The 17,897-nt window shown below is 36.8% G+C and overlaps 1 long non-coding RNA gene across 1 annotated transcript; it reads right to left on the reverse strand.

Annotated features, from left to right (window-relative positions):
- Nucleotides 1-9,027: 9,027 nt before the first annotated feature.
- On the reverse strand, nucleotides 9,028-11,140 carry LOC141439061 (uncharacterized). The gene is made up of 3 exons (XR_012452550.1): nucleotides 10,892-11,140; nucleotides 10,321-10,407; nucleotides 9,028-9,497 (listed from the first exon to the last, which is right to left on the reverse strand). It is a non-coding gene; the product is annotated as an uncharacterized lncRNA (long non-coding RNA).
- Nucleotides 11,141-17,897: the final 6,757 nt, after the last annotated feature.

The following is a 17,897-nucleotide window of genomic DNA, read 5'->3' on the forward strand; positions in this document are numbered from 1 at the left end:
CGCTTCGCTCGCTCGGCTCGTGCTTGTTTTGGTCACGATTGAACCTAACCGCTCCTCCTCGCTGCGCTCGTTCGTCGTCGCACCTAATTATTAGATTAGAATACTTAGTACCTATTGAGAATTTAAAACTGAAGTCTGATTCATTCAACCGAAAAGTTTAGGTGCGACGACGTGCGTAGCGAGGAGGAGTGTGTTAGGTTCAACTGTGGCCAAAATAATCACGAGCCGAGCGAGCGGAGCCGGCGAGTTCCAAAGTTAAATTTCGTATCAGTAATCTTGTATCCTTCGGTATTATAGACATTCGATATTTAGAATTTCGACCTTAGAATCGTTCGAAATTTCAATTTTCGATATTTTATCCGTTGATATTAGGATTTTCGAAATTTTAGCATTCCATAGTTGTACCGTTCGATAATTTATACTTTCGACATTTTGAATTTCGACCTTATGATCGTTCTACATTCTGATTTTCGATATTTTGACCGCCGACGTTTTAACCTTAGATATTTTAAATTTCGATATTCAAATACGTGCCCTTATCATTAATTTCCTTGTTAATTGTTACATATTTGCTATGACTTATTTTTCAAGTGTTTTTCAATAAAAAGACACGTCATGGTCGCTTACCTTCTTTCTAATGTTAAAAAAAAGTATAAAGTACAGAAAAGCAAATTATTGACTTAACTTGTGGACCATCATCATCATCATTTAACTTGTGGATAGCTACATAAAATAGGGGGAAAATGGGTGACTAATAGCGTTCTGTACCAGGTCCAGTGATATTCTTATCGCCATATGTTAGAGCTAGAGGCGTCAATGCATTTATACATTTCACGATGTCCCCGTTGCCGATAAGGATTAAATGTTCGGTTTTGGGAAGTTTGCAAATCGCTTTTATTTAATTAATAAAAGTTTCAATTTTTGTTCAAGTGATCTGTGTGGTACTGTTTGATTTGTCTCTGAAGCTACTCTTGAATCTACTTTGTCACCTGTGGCCAAGTCAAACACAATCAGCAAAATTACTCCCACTTGCCTATTTTTAGGTACAGTCAACCGGTCAATTTGATTCCTTGGACACCTTGGAACCTTATCATAGAAAATACTTTTATTTGTCTTTATTGATGTTTGTCGAATGACAATAATGTCCTTACGGTTTTTGTGCCGTAAGTACGCATTACGTTTACTGGACGTGCCATGCTTCTTTCTATACCTTTATGACACGTTTGTTTGTTTTTCTTTAGCTCTTGGAAATTAGTAGTCAAAATAATTATCTAAAATAGACGGTGCATAGTCAATAATAAAGCAATAAAAAGACGTAATAACCAAGGTCGTAATTACAAATTATAATATTTAATAACAGTAAGTAGAGCTAAAACAAACACTAATAATTGAAATAAAAAAATCTTCAATTACACTTCTGAAAATAGAAATATTGTAAAGGAAAAACGATGTGCAGACATCAAATACTTCGGTGTTAAAAGGTGCTCTAGCTACCTGTAACATCGAAATGTTTCAATTGCTTTTGAATAAGCAATTCTTCGATTTCGGCATGTGCAAGCTCTCTTGTCAATATCTCAGGATCCTGGGCAATCGCTGCCAACATATTCCTTTATTTATTTCTATTAGCTCCACCTTATAAAGCACAATTTGGCTTAAAATTACTAATAATAGGTACAGGTGTAAAAAATTTAAAACTAATCTTCCGTGTTTGTGACTTTATTCTAAAAAAATCCGAACGGACACTTACACAGTCATTCTCAAAACCAAGTCTATTTCAGCCCTTTAAAACTTAGCTGATATTGTCATGTTGTGAGGCTGTCGTTGAAGATATCGTTCCTCCGTCGTTCCGGTTGTCTTTAGATTGTGTCCGAAGAGGCAGTTCCTCTGTTTTCCGATGTGTTGGGACTGTGGGTCTGTGTGGTGGTGAAGGTCTATGGAACATCCCAAACGACCATGCCATACCAGTAGCCATCGACATTGCCACACAAATAAGTTTTAACTGTTCCTTTTTATCCATTTCCACAGTTCCGTCTTCTTATTAAGTATTCCATTTGCCTTAAACCACTTGAAATTATTAGCGAAATAAAAATGTTTCTCAATGTCTTTTGATGTCAGCCAAAAATCTGTCAAAAAGGTGATATCTGTCTGGATATTCAAAGACATTTTATTTTGGTTTTTATTTGGGTTTGACAATTTTGCGCTCTAACCTTTTTAGGGTTCTGGACCCAAAATGGCAAAAACGGAACCCTTATAGTTTCGTCAAGTCCGTCTGTCTGTCTGTCTGTCTGTCCGTCCGTCCGTCAGTATATCACAGGCATTTTACTCGAAAACTACAAGATGTATATCAATGAAATTCGGAGTACAGATGTCTTGTCAAAACCGCTATTTAGTTTTGTAGTTAAATTACAAAAACTCGGGCACTTCATACGCGTAACAGAAATTGGAAAATAAAATAAAAAAATTAACTCGCATCAACGCGCACATAGTTCGACAGCTCTTTTGAAAAGATAGTAAGGTTTCTCACAAAATTTTTTGATGAAGTGAAGATTTCCGGAAATAATCGCTCCCAAAGTAACAGAAATTGTGTCCCGCCCCCCTTATCTTTTAAACCGTTTGTCCAAAAAATATGCAAAAACTATGAAAAGGTAACGCTTAATAAATACTTTCACGCTACGGAACCCTATCTTGGGCGTGTCCGACACGCTCTTGGCCGGTTTTTATTATTCTGAAATCATGTTTTATGCCGCGCGTAGCCCGCGTAGCGTAATTAGCATAATGAGTAAAGTGTAAACAAAGTTCTTCATGAGCTGTACTTCCCACAAGAGACCAGTGCAGATTAGTAGAAAGATATTATATCTAACAGGGGGACGGATGTAATAGGGAATAGATAAGACGGCCACAGCAAGGATTCAATGCCTTTTAGCTCACCATTCATGAACTTTACCAGTTATGATCATCAGCTATCTGAACATAAGTGTTATTAGTTTTAGAAAAAGTAGCGTCCGTTTCTTAATATTGGGTTAGCGGGAAAAATATTCCATTACTGGTTCCCGTCCATGACTGGTGCCTTCACCTAGTGGGAATAATGGAAAATAAGTCCATATATCCCTACCAGGGGGGATAGTTAGTAGGGATATATGGATATTGTTTCCACCTATCTCTACCAGTGGGGACATGTGGAGAGAAAAAACCATATATCCCTACCAGTGGAGATAGCCTGGTAAGGATAGGTGGAACAGGGGCAGACGAGAACCTTCAACCTTCACACACTATTGAATTGCTCCGCAGTTGTGTGTGATTTCTTCACGAAGTTTTGATCGAGACAAATTTCAAATTTAAGTTCAGACATGAATTCCGAAAAACTCACGAGGCCATAGTTCAAAGCACTCGGCTACTACGGCTCCTTTATTTAATTTTAATAACGTTTTTATTTGACTAATTTTTAACGTTATTATTTTAGTAAACCTACGTTGAATATAGGTAACTTTGTCAGAAATAAGTAGTCAGTAGCAAAAGTGGATGAGCGGTTATGGTGCTCAAAAATGATCTAAATACTCTCTTTTTACCTTGGCAGTAGTCGAGTCGAGTGTAGATCATTTTGAGCGCTGTAATAAAATCGCTCATCCACTTCTGCTAGAAGTTTCTATGAATTTATACAATAGTACAATTTTATGATTTAAATTCGGGTTTTGTTCCGCGTACCTTGGCTTTAGAGAAGCTGGATATTTCAGCACAGTTGCATGCGCCATGATCACGAGACGAGGCAAGACCACCAACCCAACCAACCATCAAGACCAAGACCAAGGTACGCGGAACAAAACCCGAATTTAAATCATAAAATTAGTACCGCGACCGTCTAAAACATTAGGGGCTGTTTCACCATCCATTGATTAGTGTTAACTGACGGTTAAATGTGATGCCGTCTCTATTTGTTTTGTTCGAATAGACGGAGACGGAATCACATTTAACCGTCAGTTAACACTTATCAATGGATGCAATGGTGAAACAGTCCCTAAATAGTACAATTTTCTTCAAGTAGCTAGAAGTAAATACCCTCTATCATAGAGATAAATTGGAGTCTAATAAAAGTAACTTATTGCTTTGAAGTATGTGTTTAATTACTGATTCTTATTTCTGATTTACTTCTTCTTGGGTTCAGGATTGTGGACAGGGCAGCGAGGCATAACCTCTGGCTCTTCAGGCGGACACGGATCCTGGGTTTTTGAAGTGGCACATTTCTTCTTCGGGGGCGGTTGGCATGTCTTCTGTTCGGGTACCTCAGGACTAAACAAACCAACTGAGTATGAAAGGCCGGCCGCACACAGCAGTGATGTTCCTATTAGAGTCCACAAGTCTTTTCTGTTCTTAGGTGTATGGCCATTTGTTACGGCATTTTCCCGGTCTTTAATCATCTTCATGAAGTGTTTTATCCCGGTGAAGTGCCAGAGGCGAGTTGGCTTGATTCCGTTGTTCATTTTGGATTGACTGGTATTGTGTGGGGTTGACCTATTTATGTACCTATTGTGACTTATTGACGCATCATTTTAAAGGAGTGTTTGGTTTTTCGGTAAATTTATTGTTTTGTTGGTGGCGCGGTGGATAAATGCGCCCTTTGCTGTGGTGGATGCCATTGTATGAGGTGTTTTGTTGGCTGGAGAGTTATGGGGCCTGAAAGATAAAGATTTAATTTAAATTAGTCAGATAAATTGGAGCTGGTAAAGTGCTTTTGTTCATGGATTTTTGACCACGTTCTTGTGCCTGAAATTGACTGATATGTAAAAAAAATTGTAACTATAATCGCCGCTTTATCAATTACTTTAGTAGTCCTTAAAACTGATAGTTTGATGCGAAGGACAGATTTCGTGCACAACATTTTTTTCCCTGAGGTCCCTGTCTTTAGTATCGGGGGGCTACAAAACTTTGTCCCCAAAAAATTAGGTCATCTGCATGAAATACCTTTACGGCCAGCGAGTTTTTCCGCCGTTGTCCCATATGGTGCCAATACAGGAAGCAATCGCGGATACTGTTACGATGAAAATTATTTGCTGCCGGTTCATGACATTTTGCATTAAAATGTGACGTTTGTCAACCTTTTTAATTTTAAGTCACCTTGTGATCGCCATTAACTCTATCGAAATGTTGATTAGCAAAAAGTTTACATTTCTTAAATAGAATTCATATTTTATGGGTAGTAAACTACCTTCTTCAGTTTTGTGATGCTATGAATATGAAATAGTTAACATTCGTTTTTCGTTTAATTTAAACTGTATGTTAATTTAATTTATTCGCGTACCACATTCCTGTCCTGTGTACATTTTTAAGGCTCATTAATTAAGATAAAGACGCAAAATAGTTAACAGGAGAACGACGACGTGCGAATAAATGACTTTGACTTTGAGCATGACCCTTGGTTTAAAAATCATAAAAGCAATACGATTATTTTTAATGATAAACCTAAAGTGACTTTTGTTTAACACCATCAATAACAATAACATTCTTTTCATCAAAAACATGTCCACACCTGTCCAGTCCATAAACTCGTTAATTATGCACTGTTTGTTTTGTACTCGTAGTTATAGTAATGGCATGTTCACAAAAAAAGTCAATTATTGGTGCCATTTCAACGAGTCCAGGTAAAAATAATCCCGGATTCAACATTGTGTGCGTTTAGCTGACAGTTCTCGAGAGCTGTGTACGTTTACAGTGTATACGCAGGTGACTGCGCCTGTGTGCGTGGATCCCTGCGCAGGAGTGTCCCATGTAGAGGTTAAAATTCTCGCGGCCTTCACCAGAGATGCATTGGGACCGGTTTGATTTATCGATTGGATTGATCATTTCCACGATCGTCTGACTAGTTATAGCACTATGGAGAAATAAACTTCCTTTTACGATACTTAGACAATCCCAATCTAATGATGCTTTGTCAATTTTACCAAAACTTAATGTTAATTATCAGCCGGCCGGCGGTTTAAGTCCATTGTAATTGTGCTGGCAAAATATTTGTGAAAATGGCTGCCATTGAAGTTAAGACGTAGGCATAATAGCCAATATTGAATCATTAGAGATGCTTTTGATGGTCTCGATCGATCGCAGATGATTCATGGCGATGACCATCTAAAAGCCTTATCTCGATGGACCAACGGACCGCGTAAAAACCGCCGGTGTCTAGCTAGGAGCCGGCCGAGCGACTATGCAGCGCTTGTTATGTTTTTTTCAACAACAACTTTCAAGCTCAGAGTCCGCGCCATGCTCCTTATAGTGGGAGAGCAAAACCTGTAGATACTGTTCGTCCACTTCGGTACGGAGTACCTGCCTTTACGCTGTCCCTTTCCCCCACACTGCGAAACGTAACCAAACGAGACAGTCCGTTTCACCGCACCACACTGGTATGCAAAGATTGATAGTTTATATGACCATTTGGTTTTGAAAGCGCCCAGAAATCACGCACGGTTAAAACTTTTCGCCGCCAGGCGTCCTTTGGGCCGGCCAGACGTCTCCGGACCAAATTGTAGCTTAAGTTAAAGTTTCGTTTGTTAATACTAGTGTCCGTAATTTCATTGCTTATGCGGTTTATCGATTGAGCGCGGTGCAACTCATTTGTTTAAAGTAAGCCAAAGAAGCCTTACTGGAGAGGCAGTGTTGTCAGTAATTATTAACTGTTTTCTATGTCTAGGAGTTTTAAAGTGACTAGCTCGTGCCGCTTGTGTTGCGACACGGAAGAATAGTTTGAAAGTTGACTCCGAAACGTGTGTTATATCAAGGAGATGTGTATTGTTTCTGTAACTGTGAGTGGATAATGCTTTTACGATGGATCCGATGGCAGCAGACAACGGTTTGGTGGTGAATAATCTGAACCATGTCCGGACTGACTCTCAGGTAAGCCGGCTCGAGGTATCGATGAGGCGAAACACGTTTGCCATTGCCTACCTACCTACTCGTGATAAGTACAATGACTTCTCAATCATTTGATACATTTCACGGGCTAGTCGTAAAATAAGACGGCGTGACAGTGTTTGGGATTGCTTCCATCATATCAGTTTTTTGTCATATAAAGTTTCACGCGAGTTAAGATACTGATATTTTGCGCCGTTTAGCTCTTTTCTTTATACATATAGATATATGTTAGCTTTAAATTAACTACGTAGTGTAAGGTATTGCTTTGTGTTATAATTCTTTGTCTTAAAGACCTTTAAATGTCCCTGTTTATTAATCTACTTACTCAATTTGTTTAACATAATACATGATAACACTGTCGTGTGATTGATCCTAATTGCTGTAGAGAAATCAGAAAAATGGGAAAACAAAACTTGTAAACTTTGTTACTCATGTAAACAACTTCAAAACTTGATTCACGTGTTTCGATTAGATTATTTAATTACAACAAACTTAGAGGTACAGTACACCCATTAAGTGGTACCAAATAGTACCTACGTACACTCGTAATATGTATAGTCAAGTTCAAAGCGCGTTTATGTCTTTTGAGTTTAACTGAAATTAACTGTAATAAGTTTTTGGTAAAAAAAAAAACATTTTAAATACAAGCTTTTTTGCTGAATATACTTTTTGTTGACTGCACTGGTATGGTCACCCAAACTACATTTGCATACCAAATTTCAAGTCGATGCCATTAACCGTTGAAGAGTTCCGTCCTGTGGAGACGATTCTGGCCAGACTACCAGGATGCCACTACCAGATTATTGTATTGTCACAACATAGTGGTACATAAGTACCTATACCAAATTTCAAGTCAATCTAACTACTGGAAGTTGGTTAAATTTATTTAACTTACAAGATTTGATTACAAAGAAAGAAAGAAAGAAAGAAAGAAACATTTACAGACAGACAGACAACGGAACAGCTGAAATAAAAGCTTTTAAAAATCAAGCGAAGACAAAAGTCAAATTAATAAGTCGTAAAGCATAGCACTTTGACAAAAAATTGTAATGACATTGATCACAGGAAATGATCTGTTGTGTACTTGGTTTCGCATTTTAAGCGACGGTTTTGTTTTGATATGTTTACCGACTCATAATCTTTATTATCATCGTTATCATTATCGCAGTTCACTGCTGGACATATTTAGAACCTTCCAAGGAGCACCATTGACCAGTATTCACTTATTTATTGAATCAGGCGTTACTTTGCGGAGGTCCATATCAATGAACTAAAACAATTGCCTAGTTTGCTTTCCATGCAACACTGACGCGTTTCGAACTCAACCAGAGCTGATATTCAGAGCAACACAACCGTACACCATGCTACCAGATGTTAGACTACTAGTGTACGGTTGTGTTGCTCTGAAGATGAGCTCTGGTTGAGTTCGAAACGTGTCGGTATAGTGTGGTGGTGGTGATTTTTCACATAATTTTTAAGTCGTATTATCGGAAGTCCGAAAATGTTTCTCATACCATTAAACATCATAACGATCACTTCATAATTTAATACTAACGATCGAAACTCATAATCATCAGAACTCATAATATCACTAATCATACACCTTGTTCATTCGAATAGACGTAGACGGCATCACATTTATCCGTCAATTAAAATTAGTCAATGGGTGGTGAAACAGCCCCTTTGTATGTAACAAATACAGGGTGGAAAGTTGAGATGGGGCAGCAATACTGGGTTAAGATACTAACTTTAGTTAAAATTATAAGTTTTTAGTTGTCTACATACTGTTTAATTTTCTTTAAGCATAAAGGATTCATCATCATCATCATCATCCCAGCCTATATACGTCCCACTGCTGGGCACAGGCCTCCTCTCAGAACAAGAGGGCTTGGGCCATAGTTCCCACGCGCGAAAGGATTCATATTCGTAAAAAAAATTGCGATAGCTTCACTTTGCAAATAGTACGAACGAACTGTATGGAAAAAGTTTTCTTTAATTTGTGGGTGTTCTAGTACTCTTACCTTAGTTGGTCTCAAAGAGTGTTTCAATCCTTGATAGAAATGGGACCGATTGGCATTAAAAAAAAGTCAAATCTGTCGATTTTCTCGCTGCCTGTACATTTTATCAAAAATCCAAAGAGTATATAATCACTACGTTTTAAGAGTCGGAACTCTCATACAAAAACAATACCACGATTGTAGTATGAATTCAGTGTCTTTTTGGTGCCAATATCAAGAAACGAACTGCACAGACTAAACAGGGCCGAAAAAGTCACATTGACAAGTAGTGTTGTTAGGAACAGTCGATATTATCGATATTGTAACAGCATAGTGTTGTGCTTTTTTATCGATATATTGTCAAAAAACGGCACGTAGTGGTGCGCTTTTTATTAATTAAATGATCGAATTAAAGAAAAAAAAGTTGTTTTTCTTAATAATAATTTATTTTCATGTCATGGATCTGTTTTTCTTTACATAGGTAAATACAGTTTCACGTTACACAAGTATTGTATTGTAGTATTGTATTGTCCGTTTTGCACTGCACAGCACTTGTGGAAGGCTGTGCATGTAAATATTCCACACTGGGCAACTCCAAAGCTGAACCTGAAACAAAGTTAAATTTAGCCAGTAGCTTACACTAACTAATGCAAGATAAAATAAAATTGGTACGCACAATCCAATTTTTGTCATATTGCAGGTCAATGACCTATGTTTACCTAGACAACTTTCTTACAATTTCTTGCCTTATTGTCAAATATGTCTTTACTTGTCAAATGAATGAAATGAAATGTAAGGTGATCTTGGAAGTTGAAAATACATAATTTTGTATACCTCTGATAAACAATCTACTTGCCATGCCAAATGTAATGAAATTAATTCTGTAGTTTTTACCCGATTCTGGTGAAGCCCAAAAGGAGGATTATATTTTGACCTGTATGTATGCATATCCATTTCTATCTCCTCTAACTACTAAGCAGCTCAACCTATTTTTAACCCCTAACGCAAAAAGAGGAGTGTTATTACATGAAGTGTACCATAAACACAGACAATACAGAAAAAATGGTCAAGTGCGAGTTGGACTCGTACATGAAAGGTTGAAAGGTTCGGATTAGCCCGAAACATGTCGAGCTAAACTCGATTTAAGACGTGAGTTATCCGGGTCATTATATTTAATATGAAAGGTTCCGTAAACAGTTCAATAAAAGTTTTTCTGAAAATTCTTCTAATATAAGTTTTTTTTTTGCTGACTGTACTATATGCCCCTGGTTACCAAAGTACTTGTCAAGACGACAAACGAGTCCAAACTCGATGCAGTTGTGTTGTTTATCACAGTGTTCCTATGGTCACCCGCAAGCTTTATCATCAGATCAACTCTAAAATTCTAAATTATGCTATAAGGTATAGATTTTTATCAGTGATAGCTTACCTGTTGTATTGTCAGTTTTACACTGCGCACCACTTGTAGAAGGCTGTGCATGTAAATATTCCACACTGGGCAACTCCAAAGCTGAACCTGAAACAAAGTTTAATTTAGCCAGAAGCTTCCACTTACTTATACAGGTGAAATATAATTAGTGTGTATAGCCAATTTTCTGTCTATTACTAATGCTCTGACCGGCAACTATACTATACACTCAAAATACCTAGCATTATTATTGATGACGAAGCAAATTAATTTATAACATATATTGTATGTAAAAAAAATATGTGCATGTGTATTGATGGTATTTATTAGGGTTATGGTTTATGGGGCGACTGAAAAACCGCGCCTGTCAGCCAAGGGACTTTGTTCTGCAAGGTGCAGGCATAAGCTGAGTCGCTTTCCCTTTTGATAGTTTGATTGTACTTATTATTTGTTATGTAGGTACCTATGTAGACAAACATACATTTGTAAACAAACTATTAAATCAATATCTTTTATTATTATTATTATTATTATAAGATGCAGTAAGTCAAGTTGCAATAGAGATAAATTGAAAATAAAATAAAGTGTTTACCTTGGCTGTTCTTGCCATCTTTAGGGGAAACCCTTCAAGAATTTCTTCAGAAAGAGGTGGCATGGGAAGTCCCAATTTTGGTATGGCTTTCTTCTTCAGCCGGGTTTTCGATTTTGTGAAATCTCGTTGCCAACTACTTTCACCCACTGCTTACAACTGAAATAAAATTTAATTGTCGTGATACTATATAATACGAATTGACGTCGGCCAGCCAAATATAACCTCAACACCTATTATAAGATTTATCAGTAACTTTACTTACACATGTTCACTTAGAGGAAATCTAGCAAAGAACATTTTGTTTTCACAATGTTTTTCTTGAATACCACAAATTTCGCATCTCCTATGTTGAATGGTTTCTTAGTAAAGGACAGCCGTGAAAATTACGGTAAAAACTAGAGTCCTGTCTCGAATAAATGCACTTTAGTGAAAGAAAAGTTAATGCGGAGGAGAAATAATCTCAAACTCAACGCTATTAACAAAACAAAACACCAAAATACACGAAAATACAAACACAAAATCTCGCGAAGGCGTCCGTTCCCACGCAGCAGATGAAGGTTTGTGGGTTGCCATATAAAATTGAAAAATAGAACTAAAATTTTTTCATTTACTTAAATAAAAAAGGATATCCAGTCAGAATTATTTTTATATTGTATTATTTATCTTAGTAATATTTTTTTCCGCTTATTTTTTTTTTTCACAGCTTAAAATGTGAAGAATTGCAAATATTATAATTTAAGTGAAATCTTCTAAACACAGATCATTTCATAAATATGGCAACCAATAAGTTATTTTGGAGAGGTTGGTACAAAAAAGACACTAGCTCCATACATTAGATTTTTTGTATGGAGTTTCAACCCACTGCAAAAATCTGTGAATGTCGATTGTCATCACTCAAAAAGTTAGTAAAGGTCTCCTAAGAGCATTTTCGCGCAGCAGAAGGGATCTAGTAGCTGCCCTTGCTGCCCCATCTCAACTTTCCATCCTGTATACTTACTTCAAGAATGATGGACTGAAATGACGCCAAAATTAGCGCTTAGGTACCTACACCACAGATATGTATATCTGTGACCTACACCGTATACGCACTGAATAGACAATATAATAGTATCTACAAGTAGTATGCGGTGAAACCGATGTCTAAAGCAAAGGGGATTAATATTTGGAATTGTAGCACTCGTATCGTTTAACATATAGTTAGGGTGGCAAGTACTTCTATTGTTTAAAGAACATAATGTGTGAATTAAGAGGCTAATTAACTTTACCATTACGTTAAAGTTGACACCATTAACGGTATGAACTGTGAAGTTCACAGAACAATGCGTTTATGATGTAAGTATTGTTATAGTTATAATGATCATGTCTACTCATGCGGTCATAAATTTCATTAATTATCTAATATGAGACACTAAAAATAAGACGCCAGCTTTTTTTTTTTGTAATACTTACCCAGAAGCGTATTTAACGTCTCTATGGCAGCCGAGTTACGTATGTATAAACTTGTATGCACAAAGCTAGTCATACTATACCAAGAAAATGCGCAGTATACCGAGGCTATATCTGACAACATCGTCCCCAAAGGATGGGGTTTTTCACAGCTAGCTGGCCCCTGTGAGATATTAACATGTACCCATAATTCATACTTACATATTCCATCATCCTTATGAACATTTAACCCCCGGTAGGCGACGCCACTGAGTATTTAGTAACTTTTTATCGTATTCTTGTATTGTTTTGAGTTGCAATAAAAGTCCGCGAAACCATACATATTCCATAAATATTTTCACTTAACAAAAATCAATAAAACATTACTTACCCGAACACTAACAAACTGCCGTAAAATCGAACCATACTCTCATTATTTTTTTGCTCATCCAAATCAAAGAGTCGAACCACATGACATGACGTCATTGTTCCCGCCAAAAACCTGTTTCGCGCCAATTCGCAGCTGTCGGCCAGTTGCGAATAATTGCTTTTTTATTTTTTATTTTGGCTTGGGGCTTGAGAGCGTTCAGCCTCCGTGATACACCGTTAACCTGGCCATGCGTGTGTTTATGCTAAGGTTAACTTCTATGCGTTTTATGACTGCCGAAGTGTGCGCTGAGTTATTTCATATTTTTCTCTTGATTGGGACATTACCAGCTTTAATTTTTACTTGGCCTTTCGCAGTTAAATGCCACGAGGCTAAAGCACGTAAACTTTAAACTTCGCTTAAGCAAGGACCATTGGTTTAAGTAACCTTTTTCAACTTCCCATAAACTCGACACTGGACTTTGTCTTCCTTCATGTATATTTGTTCATAATACATATAATTTCGACAAGTTCGGTTTATAATTCTGACAAAGTTGTGAAGTATAAGTGGGTTTAATTAAATTTCACACATCATTTTATGTGTAATAGAGGAGTAGGTTTGACAACCAGATGGCCTAGTGGTTAGAGAACCTGACTACGAAGCCTGAGGTCCCGGGTTCGATTCCCGTGTCGGGGCAGATATTTGTATGAAAATACGAATGTTTGTTCTCGGGTCTTGGGTGTTTACTATGTATTTAAGTATGTATCTATCTATATAATTATATTTATCCGTTGCTTAGTACCCATTACACAAGCTTTGCTAAGCTTACTTTGGGACTAGGTCAATTGGTGTGAATTGTCCGGTGATATTTATTTATTTTATTTAGTAGGTACAGTCAAGTGCAAAAAAACTCTTAAGTATGTATATATTCGAACCACTCAAAAAATGTTACCACGGTCTAATTACGTCGGAATAAGAGTCGGTGGTAGGTATATATTTTTGTAACGTTCATATTTTTACACTTGTTTGACTTGAACTAACCGACAACGCCGGCAGCGGACCAATAACTCTCCTCATTTTCCATCAGATGAGCCGCTTGCTCGTTTTGCCTCTCTCTCATAATAAAAAAAAAACATAAAACTTAAGACAAATGAGATAATCATTGTATTTCTTCTCTTAAGCATTTAAAACGTTGGTGCAGAGAAGCAGAGGGTCATTTTTATCTCAACCAAACCAGTTTACTGCACTCGTTCATGACTCACAAAATATACTTATATTAAGTTCTAACCCGGTCATCGTTCATCCACCATTACCTCTCATATTTCGTTTTCTAGAATTTTTTTACCGTACAACGGCAAAACCTACTAGACACTGGCAAAATTGTCCTCCAATGGACAGAGCCATATTTTTCTAAAAAACCAACCAACCAAGTTCTAACCCAAAATTTGCCTTCGCCTCTAAAATTGCAATCATTATTTCCAGGACGATAAAACCTCTTTAAAAGTATCCTTTAAGTTGTTGCCAGAGATAACAATCTATTGTAAAGATTGTAGCCTTGCAAAGCTTTTGCAAAGTAAGGTGTTTCAAGCATTTTCTTTGTTTTAATAGCTAGTAAATGCCAGGCGGGTATACATATGAGTCATTCACACGTCCACTTCAGCGTTCCCACGTTGTGGGCTCCTGTATAGGTCTTATAGTTTCCGGTCAAACTCGTCGCTTTGGCGCTAAAAATACACACGATGTAGAATTCAATTTGAATAAAAAATGAGAAAAAATACGAAAGAGACTACAACTACTTGACGCAAATAATTTTCAATCTGATCCGTTCGTATACTGTATGAATCAACCTAAAAATAACGGTGTTTATTCAAAAAGGTGAGCTGTCATACGGGTATATACATTGTATCTATTTCCAAGGTTTTATAACGTCATCTCATCTAAACTTATGGATCCTACACATTGTCAGTAATGTCAGTATCTTAATCCAGATCAAATTCTGGACCAGGATGTGGCAATGTCCACATTTCCATTACTCCATTGTTCCAAGAAACCGCTCAAAGGTTTTTGAACGTGATCGATCAGTTAAGCATTGCTGCACCATGACGTCATCAAGGAATTTATGCATTAGAAGTCTGATACTGTTCTAAAGTTTCATTTACAACTAGTGCACTATTAGCAAGGGATAATTTGTCAATTTATGGATTTTATTAGACCTACCCCTCTGACTTCATTTTTTGGAATATTGCATGCATATTTATGTAGCCAAACGCAAGGAGGTTTGATTCTTTGCTTGCATTATACTGTGTCGCATTCGTATTGCACTTTTGCAGAGTTTATTTAAGGCAGAATCGCGAGAAAACCGATTAGAATTTTTTTTTTCATTGCTTCCATTCGAAATTTGGCGAGCTGTAGGGATATTCTAAGGATAATACAGCGTGTCTCTGAGACCTTACCTTGTGGGCAAAGATGAAAAGAACGTGTTCATTAGGGCATTTCTAACCTATTTACAAAGCTTCATACCAAACGACCACTATTTTTTTATATTATGTATCTAATTAAATAATTTACAATAGGTAATTCAATCAATGTTCAGAGACTAGAGACACGTTGTATTATATTGCTATTTTATACCTACCTATAATACTGTAACCTATTGCTTCCGTAATATTTTCATTCCCTTGCGTTGTATCCGTAAAGTGTAAGAGTAGGTAAATTTTCCTTCTTTTTACCCGACTGCGAAGAAGGAGGGTTATGTGTTGTGTTTGACCTGTATGTATGTATGTAACTATGTATGTCTATTCCTATGTCCTCTCATAACTACTCAACGGCTGAACCGATTTTGATAAATAATACGTCATTGGATTCGTCTTAATGACGCGAGTTACACTGCGTACATGAAATTCTTAAAAAAACTAAAATGGCGGATTTTTGGCGCCAAATTGTGAAGCTTCAAATTTTTTTTATTCAAACCTATGGAGTAGGGTATCAAAATAAAGGAATTTAAAAACAGATTACAAAAATATATACAAGTCATGTTTTTATTTACCGTTTTCACAGAAATATCAAAAAAGTATGAAATACAACAAATTAAAAAAAATCATAACCCGACTGCGTTAAAAAATACTAAAAAGAAGAAAACAAGACGTTGTTTAGAACTCTGTTAAGTAGCTAACTTAAACTTCAACCATCGGGACCCATTCCAATCGCGACCAGCTCAAAAATTCTTGTATCTAATGGGTCCCGACTGTGGAAGTTTGTCTTATATATATATATATATATATATAGTAGTTAATTCGATAGGTTAGTGCAGGACTGGATAGCTAAATATAGGATACCTTTAGTAGGTCTTCTGCGGCACTTGCCTTCTTAATCTGAAAATAGCCGAATGCAATATTTCCCACAAATTGACACGCTTGATTCATCAAAACATTATATGTTTATTGGATGAAAAGTATTTTATGTAAAATTTAGTAAAATAAATTGCTAGTGGCTTGGCAAAAAAAATCCCGGTCAAACTTTGAAAAGAAAAAACCGAAATGAACATAATATTTCTTAATATAGGTAAGTTCAAAAATTTGTTATAAGTAAAATGCTTTGATACAATTTCCGTACTGCTTACTATTTTGTGGTGTTTGCTACTTAAAGAGGTATTGTATTGTTGTTGCAAAACGTTCTTATATGGTATAAGTCTTGTACATTCGTATTCATAGGAGCACCGCAGATGTTACCCGCCATCTTTGACAGTTAAACTTTTCGCGCGTTTTCACTGACCATAACTTACGCATTCAGCCTCTTACTCTCTAACTGAATGGACAACTCTCACCATGGTCATAAATGGACTTGATTCGCGATGTTCGAGTAGTTCTACACGAAGTAGTCTGGAATAATTATACCGCATCTAGCGAGAACTACTCGTAATTAACTTGAACTAATTACTGATAAAAGTGGTCAAGTGTGACTCGATTTACATAGCATACTCGTAGAAGTCAGCACAGTAAGTATCGTGATTATAATGGCCGTTAGATTCTGAATATAAGAAGCGTAAACACGGTTCAATACTCGTAATATCAGAGTAGAAATAGAAAATTATACATACTAAAGTAGTAAAATAGTAGCCGTCCTTCGAAGTCTAATCTCAGAAACTACTCGTATTAAAGCCGCTTTCAGCTGGGCGGTATCTGGTTTTCCACAAATGACTGTTATTTGTGTGTTATGTAATGAAATGTAGTAAAGTACCAACTGTACAACTCCCAACTTACCGTACTCGTTTAGTTGGTGAGGTTGGCATGCCGTATGCTTCTTGAGTTCTCGCTTGAAGCATGTTGAGTGCTTTCTTCGTAATGGCGCCATACTGAGTACAATGCTGCAATGGACGCGACTAATCTCATTTCATATGTAAGTATGTATATCCAGACCAGACCTCGTTATATGCTTGTACTATGAAAGATTTGCCTCGAACCTCTTTTCATGTAGTACCTACATCGTCAAAAGTTTTTTTTTCCTCGCTGTAACTGTTAGGTAGCATCAGTAGGTACTTAAGCAGCGTTTCCACCAGAGATGAGCGAGGATGTGTTGCGAGGAATATGTTTTTCATTAACCAATAGAAAAGCTTCATTTACCACACCTCGCTCCGCTCAGTTGTTCCACCATTGATGTGCTGTGCGAGGATGTGTAAATGAAGCGTTTCTATTGGTTGATGCAAAACACATCCCTCGCAATACGTCCTCGCACATCTTAGGTGGAAACGCTGCTTAAGCATAGTAGGCAGGTACAGCTATCTAAAATCTTTATCTAACATACTTACCTAGTCTTTATGTCTCTATCTTTATATGCATAGCACTAGTAATTTCATAGTATAAAATAAAAGTCGCTTCGCCGTCTCTAAAACTATCATGAAAGGTTTATATAATATGTAAATGATACATACGTATAGATAGTGTGTAGTTTTATAAAGGGATATATTATTAATTATTATAAATTAAAACTTCACAATGCCTGTATAATATAAAACAAATAAAGGTAACTAAAACTACATACAAACTAAAATTATAATAAAAAAGTTGGCCCAAAATCACTGCCAGGTGGTGAGGTGCCCAGAAGGCTGGCAGCATTACCACGCTGTATGGCAATGCTTAATCTTTGTGCTAAGAAAAAGCCAGCCCTCTGGTCACCCGAAGCCGTAATCAATTGGACGACAATGATGATGATGACTGA

Source organism: Choristoneura fumiferana, chromosome 20 (genome assembly GCF_025370935.1).
Source record: "Choristoneura fumiferana chromosome 20, NRCan_CFum_1, whole genome shotgun sequence".
NCBI lineage: Eukaryota > Metazoa > Arthropoda > Insecta > Lepidoptera > Tortricidae > Choristoneura > Choristoneura fumiferana.